Source organism: Pistacia vera, unplaced genomic scaffold (genome assembly GCF_008641045.1).
Source record: "Pistacia vera cultivar Batoury unplaced genomic scaffold, PisVer_v2 Contig52, whole genome shotgun sequence".
NCBI classification, from domain to species: domain Eukaryota; kingdom Viridiplantae; phylum Streptophyta; class Magnoliopsida; order Sapindales; family Anacardiaceae; genus Pistacia; species Pistacia vera.
The window spans coordinates 1,909,632-1,920,066 of record NW_022196357.1 but is presented as its reverse complement, the minus strand read 5'-3'; the positions used below and the strand labels follow the sequence as shown (position 1 = coordinate 1,920,066).

The following is a 10,435-nucleotide window of genomic DNA, read 5'->3' as shown; positions in this document are numbered from 1 at the left end:
AGTTAAATCCACGCTCCACCAGGATTATGGGTAGGTTTTTGTTTAACTTCACCCACTCTCTTGTGGTTGTGAGGCCGTAACTCAAGATTCACTTTCTTATTTAAAATTCTCTCAGCCTTCAAAAACATATCACCCAACACTCCACCTTTTTGCGCTCTTCTTTTACATTTTCATAGGACATATTTTCCCGTTTCTCTAATGTTCTTGGATTTAATCGTCTGAGAGAAACAACTTTTATTGTATTCGATTTTTTTTTATTCTTTGGGGTGGTGCCTGCAAGAATCGGCTCTGGTAAGATTCATTCCTAGGTTTTGTTAAATTTATATGGATGAAATTTTCATATGGGATGTTTGTAAATTGAATTAAATGGTGTAGAAAGTGCTTTTGGATTGGATGACTTTGTTTAATTTAATTGGATTATGCATATTTCCTGATTCTGAACCTCAATTTGGCGACATTTGTGTTTTGACGCGTGTAACTTATTGAGCTTTGGCACTGTTAAAGTCTGATAGTTTGGGATCGAACAGTCTCTGTATGCTGCTTGTTTATGTTCTTTAGCAACAATAACCCCTTTCAGCTGTCAATTTCTTGTCATAAGTTTGTCTTCTGTTGATTTTTAATATATTTCCTGAATCAACTATCTTGAGGAATGATCCATTTGCAAAATGCTTATCAGTGTTTTTCTCAAAGCCTAAATGAATTAACCTGTGTTTCTCTAGCTATAGAATTTGAATTATGAAGCTTAATTCCTGATTGTATTAGCATTGTGAAAGCTCGTTTGTTCGTGCTTACTAGTGAATTGAATTTAAGTTGCTCATGGGCAAAGATCTTTACCAGCTTTCTTTATTTTGTTAAAATGTTAGCAATATAAATGTCAGTTTTATGTTCTTTTTTTTTTTTCTCTGGCGGATTCACTTTTGAGTTAAGAGTTTCCTCTGGGAAGATATTTTCTATTGAGTTCTGATTGTGGTCATGCTTTTCAGGAAAACGTAAATGTTTGCTTTTAAATAACCTGTGGGGTAAAAGGATTAGATAATGCTTCAAATCCAATTACAGGGCATAATTTTTGGGCTAACTTTGCTTAATTGAAGGGTAGAAGTATAACTGTGGTAATTACTGTCTTCCATGAATAAGCTGGATATTCAAGTAGAACTGATAGCAGGTTCAGTTGTCTGGTACCCAGAACTAATATCACGGGATGTAAGAAATTAAAACTGGGGGTTATCCGTCAAGGTGTTTATTTGTGTTTCATAAAGACAGTTCTCTCATTCTATAACGAGGAAACCAGCATAGCTGCTTGTTTTATCATGCATAGTCAGAGTAAATATAGAACTTTCTAGTAATTCTTGTTTGCATAAAAACTAGATCTGAGTACCTAAGTTTCCTGCTGGAAGTTTCTTTCTTTTTATGTATTTTATGGTAATTTCAGTTTGTTGATTAGTGGTTATGGCTTGTAGAACATATTTGTAGCCTTTGAGCCATCATGATAATAGTGTTTTACGTGTTCTTGTTTTGCTTCCTTGGGACTTGTGGTTTTAATAGGTCTTGAATCTGTGGTAGTTCCTACTATATTCCACTTTCTAGGTCTCCTCCATAAAGAATTAAAGATGAAAATAAGTTTGGAATAGGTCCTTTTGGATATGCAATAGACTCAATCCTTTAGTTGAAGCTAGTATTAAAATGGAGATGTTCTATATCTCAACTGTTTTTAGTGATTTCAACTCTACAATCGGGCATAATAATCTTTCTTTAAACATTTCAGTTTAGTCCCCTCTATATGTGAATTCATGTTTGCAAGCAATTTTGCAGATGGCAGATGTGGCCAAGGATCTACTTTCTGGACTGTTGGAGGGGCTGCACAATGTTGGTTGGGCCCATTTGACACCATAAAGGTCAAGCTTCAAAGCCAGCCTGCTCCACTCCAGGCCAACCTCCCAAGTATTCTGGTGCAATCGATGCTGTCAAGCAAACTGTCGCTGCTGAAGCCCAAGGGGATTGTACAAGGGTATGGGGGCTCTCTTGCAACTGTGGCAGCTTCAATGCCCTCCTCTTCACTGTGAGAGGACAAATGGAGGCATGCTGAGGTCTAAACCGGTGAACCCTTACAGTTAACCAGCAGATTATTGCTGGAGCTGGAGCTGGAGTTGCTGTTTCATTTCTGCTTGCCCCACTGAGTGATAAAATGCAGGTTGTTATACTATGGTTTTTTTGTTCCATTAAATCTTTTGAGTTGATCACAAATTGGTTGCGCACGGACTAGGCTTCCTTTTCTTTTTAATCTTTTTTTTTTTTGGTCTCTGTGAAGGTTTTTATTATCATGTAGAGCTTAGTAGTCTTGTGATATTGAGAAATTTCATGTTCTGGACAATTTCTAGTGATATCTATGAGAGAGGATTTTAAAACATTAAAAAACAAAAGTTTTATTCTTTAATGTTTTTAAACTTTTTTGAAGCATCTGAATCAATCTTGTTATCTCTTGTAAAAAAAATCAATTTGCTTCTTCTTGGTAAATTGCAGATTAGATAGTGTCCCTGATTAATTTTCCAGATTCTAAACTATTCTTTGGACAATAATTCATAAGTCTTTGATTTGACATCTTGTCATTAAAACAGGTAACTATCCCTGCTAACTGCTTGTGTTTCATGGTGAGAACAGATTGCAAGCACAAAGTGCCTTAGCAGGTTCTGGTTCAGTCAGTGTGGCAGTGAAGTATGGTGGACCAATGGATGTTGCCAGGCATGTTCTCAGATCAGAAGGTGGTGCGGGGGGTCTTTTCAAGGGCTTGGTTCCCACAATGGCAAGGGAGGTTCCCGGAAATGCTGCCATGTTTGGTGTCTATGAAGCAGTGAAACAGTACATGGCTGGAGGCCAGGACACTTCTCAGTTGGGAAGAGGCTCTTTAATTGTGGCAGGAGGTGTAGCTGGAGCTTCATTCTTGGGAGCTGTCTACCCACTGATGTTGTAAAGAGCGTTATTCAGGTGGATGACTACAAAAATCCCAAGTTCTCTGGTTCCATGGATGCTTTTAGAAAGATCCTAAGACAGAAGGTGTCAAAGGCTTATACAAGGGTTTTGGCCCTGCAATGGTCGAAGTGTTCCTGCAAAGCAGCAGCTTCTTGGCGTATGAGGTGACAAGGTCTAGTTTGGGGTAATTCTATATTGCGGTCACAGGTTGCTGGCCAAGGATTTGAGTGAACATTAACCACTGTTATCATATTGCTCATTTAAAGCCATTTTACTCGGTGAATGATCCTTCAATTAAAAGAGTTCTTTAGCGATATGGTAACAGGCTCTTACGTTCTTAAGTTTTCTTCGAGTTAAATTTGTGTTCTGGAAGAAACATTCTTTACAAATAACTCTTACAGGACTTTCTCCTTTTCACATTGTTCTTGCAAATGAATTTTATGTTAAAGATATAAATGGGAAGTGACAATTGATTTTTACAAGAATCTTATGATAGTATTGAATAAAAGAAAGTACTGAATTATTTTCTCTGATAAAACCAAAAAAAAAAGTAGTCTCTCTTTGTTCTTATTTCCAGTAGCAAATAATGGTTGTGTTATTTTGCAATCAGTGTGTGCTTCTCATGTTTAAAACAAATGCATCATTTGGAATAAACTATTACTATTTCAAAACATAGTGAATACAGACTTTATGTTTCTTTTTTCCTCAGTTTAGGTTTGGTAACAAATTCTTAATGTAAATCATTGATGGGCACAAAAACATCCAATAAGTTGTAAGTTATTATGGTAATTTTCAATTATATTATATATAGATTTCTGATTTAAAAAATAATAATAATAAAAAATAAAAATAATTGGAGCTGACTAAGAGTTTAGGTAAGACTAAAATAACCACTTGGTTTTGATCAACATTATATTCCAAGCCACGTATCTTTTTTTTTTTCCTAATGAAAGCCTCGAGACGTCCCCACACTCGAAGGTATGAGACTAACTCCCAATCGGGGTTCGAGTAAATGACTGAGGCCACAAACTATTTTCAGGGTAAAGTTTGCCCACTGGAAGTCCAGTTACCAACTAGACCACAGCTATGGTTTCCAAGCCGCGTATTAATGACTCAAATACCTACCGGAAAATGAGGAAATACAGAAGTATTTCAAGCCACATGTATCTTATCATGATCCCAAAAGCTCATTTTATCAGAATAACAAAAGGTACCATTGAAGCCGAAGCTGTGACATCAAATGGGAAATGGAAAACAAACTCACCACTCCACGCTCTTTGTTTTGGATCGGATGATTTAGAATTCATTGTTTCTCTCTATTATTATTATTTATTTTTTTAAATGAAACATACCACATGAGCATTATGGAAACTTGTGCTTTTCATGTAATTCTTTTATGGGGTTGTGACAACAGATGAAAAACTTAGAAGAATATAAACATTTGGGGAAATGGGGAGAAGAACTACAAGAATCAAGGAGTGAAGGGACAATATGTTGTATCAACGCATTTGGAAGTTACAGACGAACACCTGAAAGATTCATTGTTGACAGAAGTATATTTTCTGATTTACATATCAAATATTTTAATTGCATATACGATATTCACACACTAACACAGTAACTTTAAGTGCTTTTTTGTATACATCAGAGCCTCTATATATTGGCAGACACAATCAGTATTCTTTTTATAGAATGATCTGAATGTTATCTTAATTGCTAGGAAAAAGATGAATCAGACCTTTATGGATGAATTGATTTGTACTCATAATTTGCTAAAGGGAACTTTTTTTGTCCATAAATTTCTTCTTTTGTTTGTTCGCTCAATTGATTGAATGTAATGTCACAATGTTGGCTCCATAATGATAATGCTACAACACTAGTGGGAATAAGAATTTAAAGAGGATATATGTGCTAAATTCAAAGAACCTATATTCTCATTCTCTGTTCACAGTCAAATTTATTTTTAAAACCTTATTTTTTGTTGATTTGATGTTTAGTTAGGCAGGCTTGAAGTATGAACCTTCAAAAAAAAGATATCGGGATGGATCTTGAAGATAAGTAACCAAGTACGGGAAGTATCTTGTTGCTCCATACAAATTTACAAGAGTACTTCACATCAATCTGAGAAACAATGGAGGAAGCAGAATGGGAAGAGTAAGGCCAATAAGGATGAAAAAGCATGCAAGAATAAGCCAATCTATAGTCTATTTGATAAGTTAGGTTAGACGGGCAATAAATTTTTGACACCTCTAACCCTAAGAATTTATCTAAACAGAGATACCCAAATATGCTCCTAAAATTTCCAGCATTTTTGACACCTCTACCTCTAGTTTCATATATTATATTATATGATTTTCTGTGATTTGTCCAAAGTTTGTCAACTTTATATTGTCTATTCTATTGTCTATTTTATAGAATTAATTAACATTAATTTCTTCCAAAAAACAACTAACGTAAATGGCATAAGTTAACATAAAAAATAATTAGGATATGCTATTAATAGCAATAAAGAAACATAAATAAATTGTTTGTTGGAGGCAGCCACCTCTTCCGAAGACTGGAAGTCAAGCCATTATTAATTGGTTGGCAGCCTAATTTTGTTTAATTTTGGAATTAAGATGAAGCAATAATATTGAAAATTCAACGTCATGTCTCATCAATTCATATGGGACATCTGACATCTCCTAAAACAAAATTTGAAACATTAATTCTTTCTACTTTATCATATAGTCAAAGCTAAAGTTGTGGACAAGAATCCTCTTAAATTTAATTAAAATATAAAAGGTGACTACTTGTACTTATAACTCACCATGGCCGTGAAAATATAAGGCCCCTTTTTGTTCACTATTATTATCTTATTTTATCCCATTATCTTATCCTAAAAATCATTTATTTACTCTATTCTTGTTACCAAGTATCTTTAGCTATTATTTCTCTTTATATACATTATAAGTTAAAATAATTGACCGCTTCAAATGATAAGGATGTCAACTCTCTTCATATACATTATAAAAACTTTTATCCATGGTTACTAATATTCTACGATACGAGATATGTATCATACAATACGATTCAATATGGACTACCAACGATACATATTATAGAGTGTATCATAAACTTTTCGATACATTGATATGTATCATATAATACTATACATATCCATTTTGTATCCTTAAAAATATTGATACAAATCGATAACTTTTTTAATTTGAGAAAATTTCATGTTGGATCTAGGTCATCTAACCCGGTTCACTAAAACTTGCCTAAATTTACCTATTTTGTATGGAAAAAGTGAAAAGAAAGATGTGTTACCTATTTTGCATAATAATAATAACACAAGTAGAGATATAGATATTGACATTGATCTTGAAAATAATATAAATGGTTGAGAGGAAAAAATATAGATTTTTAATTTCATGATTAATTTTGATTATGTAATATCATAATTTAAAGTCAATAATACCACAAAATTCATTAATTAATCATGACGATGATATTAATTTTTAGAAAAAAATTATTTTTTTCAAAAAAAAAGCGTATCCTACAAAATGATATGATACACGATACACGATTCAAAAAAATAGATTTTCAATACATGATACGATACGTGATTTGACAACCATTCTTTTATTCTAAATTTCTCACTAATTTATAAAATTTGCTTAGCTGGAGCTGCCGTGGAATGATGTGGACGCCTATTTCTTTTCCAATAAGCCGACCACGCAAGCTCTAATTAAATATTAATTATACTTAGTCCCTAATTCTTTGAGTTCAGATTCTATTTAGTTCCGAATTATAACTAAAAATGTGTTTTAAAGAGCTTAATTCATGTCGGTAGGTAATTAAATTAGAAAGAAAATGAACAAAACAATAAAAACATGTAGCGACTGAACTTTGAAAATGGTTCTCGGAAACACTAAAAACACGAAAATTGTAGGTTATTTTCAACTAGTAAAACGATTTTAATATATTCTTACAAAAGAATTAATCTAAAAAACATGTTTTCCTTAATCTTTTGTTTAAAAACTAAAAAAAAGAAAAAACGATATTTTGACTAAATTGGAAATAGTAGCTGCTTGTTTATGTTCTTTAGCAACAATAACCCCTTTCAGCTGTCAATTTCTTGTCATAAGTTTGTCTTCTGTTGATTTTTAATATATTTCCTGAATCAACTATCTTGAGGAATGATCCATTTGCAAAATGCTTATCAGTGTTTTTCTCAAGCCTAAATGAATAACCTGTTGTTTCTCTAGCTATGAATTTGAATTATGAAGCTTAATTCCTGATTGATATTAGCATTGTGAAAGCTGTTTGTTCGTGCTTACTAGTGAATTGAATTTAAGTTGTCATGGGCAAAGATCTTACCAGCTTTCTTATTTTGTTAAAATGTTAGCAATATAAATGTCAGTTTTATGTTCTTTTTTTTTTTTCTCTGGCGGATCACTTTGAGGTAAGAGTTTCCTCTGGGAAGATATTTTCTATTGAGTTCTGATTGTGGTCATGCTTTTCAGGAAAACGTAAATGTTTGCTTTTAAATAACCTGTGGGGTAAAAGGATTAGATAATGCTTCAAATCCAATTACAGGGCATAATTTTTGGGCTAACATTGCTTAATTGAAGGGTAGAAGTATAACTGTGGTAATTATCTGTCTTCCATGAATAAGCTGGATATTCAAGTAGAACTGATAGCAGGTTCAGTTGTCTGGTACCCAGAACTAATTCACGGGATGTAAGAAATTAAACTGGGGTTATCCAGTCAAGGTGTTTATTTGTGTTTCATAAAGACAGTTCTCTCATTCTATAACGAGGAAACCAGCATAGCTGCTTGTTTTATCATGCATAGTCAGAGTAAATATAGAACTTTCTAGTAATTCTGTTTGCAAAAACTAGATCTGAGTACCTAAGTTTCCTGCTGGAAGTTTCTTTCTTTTTATGTATTTTATGGTAATTTCAGTTTGTTGATTAGGGTTATGGCTTGTAGAACATATTTGTAGCCTTTGAGCCATCATGATAAATAGTGTTTTACGTGTTCTTGTTTTGCTTCCTTGGGACTTGTGGTTTTAATAGGTCTTGAATCTGTGGTAGTTCCTACTATATTCCACTTTCTAGGTCTCCTCCATAAAGAATTAAAGATGAAAATAAGTTTGGAATAGGTCCTTTTTGGATATGCAATAGACTCAATCCTTTAGTTGAAGCTAGTATTAAAACTGGAGATGTTCTATATCTCAACTGTTTTTAGTGATTTCAACTCTACAAATCGGGCATAATAATCTTTTCTTTAAACATTTCAGTTAGTCCCTCTATATGTGAATTCATGTTTGAAGCTAATTTGCAGATGGCAGATGTGGCCAAGGATCTACTTTCTGGCATGTTGGAGGGGCTGCACAATGTTGGTTGGGCACCATTTGACACCATAAAGGTCAAGCTTCAAAGCCAGCTGCTCCACTCCAGGCCAACCTCCCAAGATCTGGTGCAATCGATGCTGTCAAGAAACTGTCGCTGCTGAGCCCAAGGGATTGTACAAGGGTATGGGGGCTCTCTTGCAACTGTGGCAGCTCAATGCCCTCCTCTTCACTGTGAGAGGACAAATGGAGGCATGCTGAGGTCTAAACCGGTGAAACCTTACAGTTAACCAGCAGATTATGCTGGAGCTGGAGCTGGAGTTGCTGTTTCATTTCTGCTTGCCCACTGAGTTGATAAAATGCAGGTTGTTATACTATGGTTTTTTTGTTCCATTAAATCTTTTGAGTTGATCACAAATTGGTTGCGACGGACTAGGCTTCCTTTTCTTTTTAATCTTTTTTTTTTTTTTGTCTCTGTGAAGGTTTTTATTTATCATGTAGAGCTTAGTAGTCTTGTGATATTGAGAAATTTCATGTTCTGGACAATTTCTAGTGATATCTATGAGAGAGGATTTTAAAACATTAAAAAACAAAAGTTTTATTCTTTAATGTTTTTAAACTTTTTTGAAGCATCTGAATCAATCTTGTTATCTCTTGTAAAAAAAATCAATTTGCTTCTTCTCTGGTAAATTGCAGATTAGATAGTGTCCCTGATTAATTTTCCAGATTCTAAACTATTCTTTGGACAATAATTCATAAGTCTTTGATTTGACATCTTGTCATTAAAACAGGTAACTATCCCTGCTAACTGCTTGTGTTTCATGGTGAGAACAGATTGCAAGCACAAAGTGCCTTAGCAGGTTCTGGTTCAGTCAGTGTGGCAGTGAAGTATGGTGGACCAATGGATGTTGCCAGGCACTGTTCTCAGATCAGAAGGTGGTGCGGGGGGTCTTTTCAAGGGCTTGGTTCCCACAATGGCAAGGGAGGTTCCCGGAAATGCTGCCATGTTTGGTGTCTATGAAGCAGTGAAACAGTACATGGCTGGAGGCCAGGACACTTCTCAGTTGGGAAGAGGCTCTTTAATTGTGGCAGGAGGTGTAGCTGGAGCTTCATTCTGTGGGAGCTGTCTACCCACTGATGTTGTAAAGAGCGTTATTCAGGTGGATGACTACAAAAATCCCAAGTTCTCTGGTTCCATGGATGCTTTTAGAAAGATCCTAAGACAGAAGGTGTCAAAGGCTTATACAAGGGTTTTGGCCCTGCAATGGTCGAAGTGTTCCGCAAATGCAGCAGCTTCTTGGCGGATGAGGTGACAAGGTCTAGTTTGGGGTAATTCTATATTGCGGTCACAGGTTGCTGGCCAAGGATTTGAGTGAACAAACCACTGTTATCATATTGCTCATTTAAAAGCCTATTTACTCGGTGAATGATCCTTCAATTAAAAGAGTTCTTTAGCGAATGGTAACAGTCTTACGTTCTTAAGTTTTCTTCGAGTTAAATTTGTGTTCTGGAAGAAACATTCTTTACAAATAACTCTTACAGGACTTTCTCCTTTTCACATTGTTCTTGCAAATGAATTTTATGTTAAAGATATAAATGGGAAGTGACATTGATTTTTACAAGAATCTTATGATAGTATTGAATAAAAGAAAGTACTGAATTATTTTCTCTGATAAAACCAAAAAAAAAGTAGTCTCTCTTTGTTCTTATTTCCAGTAGCAAATAATGGTTGTGTTATTTTGACATCAGTGTGTGCTTCTCATGTTTAAAACAAATGCATCATTTGGAATAAACTATTACTTATTTCAAAACATAGTGAATACAGACTTATGTTTCTTTTTTCCTCAGTTTAGGTTTGGTAACAAATTCTTAATGTAAATCATTGATGGGCACAAAAACATCCAATAAGTTGTAGTTATTATGGTAATTTTCAATTATATTATATATAGATTTCTGATTTAAAAAAAATAATAATAAAAAATAAAAATAATGGAGCTGACTAAGAGTTTAGGTAAGACTAAAATAACCTTGGTTTTGATCAACATTATATTCCAAGCCAGTATCTTTTTTTTTTTCCTAATGAAAGCCTCGAGACGTCCCCACACTCGAAGGTATGAGACTAACTCCCAA

General features: G+C 34.3%; 2 pseudogenes; both read left to right on the top strand.

The window, feature by feature from the left end:
- The first annotated feature begins 1,809 nt into the window (after nt 1–1,809).
- Nucleotides 1,810–3,152, top strand: LOC116106604 (annotated as a pseudogene).
- Nucleotides 3,153–8,298: 5,146 nt separating this feature from the next.
- LOC116106503 lies at nt 8,299–9,638 on the top strand (annotated as a pseudogene).
- The last annotated feature ends 797 nt before the right edge of the window (nt 9,639–10,435 follow it).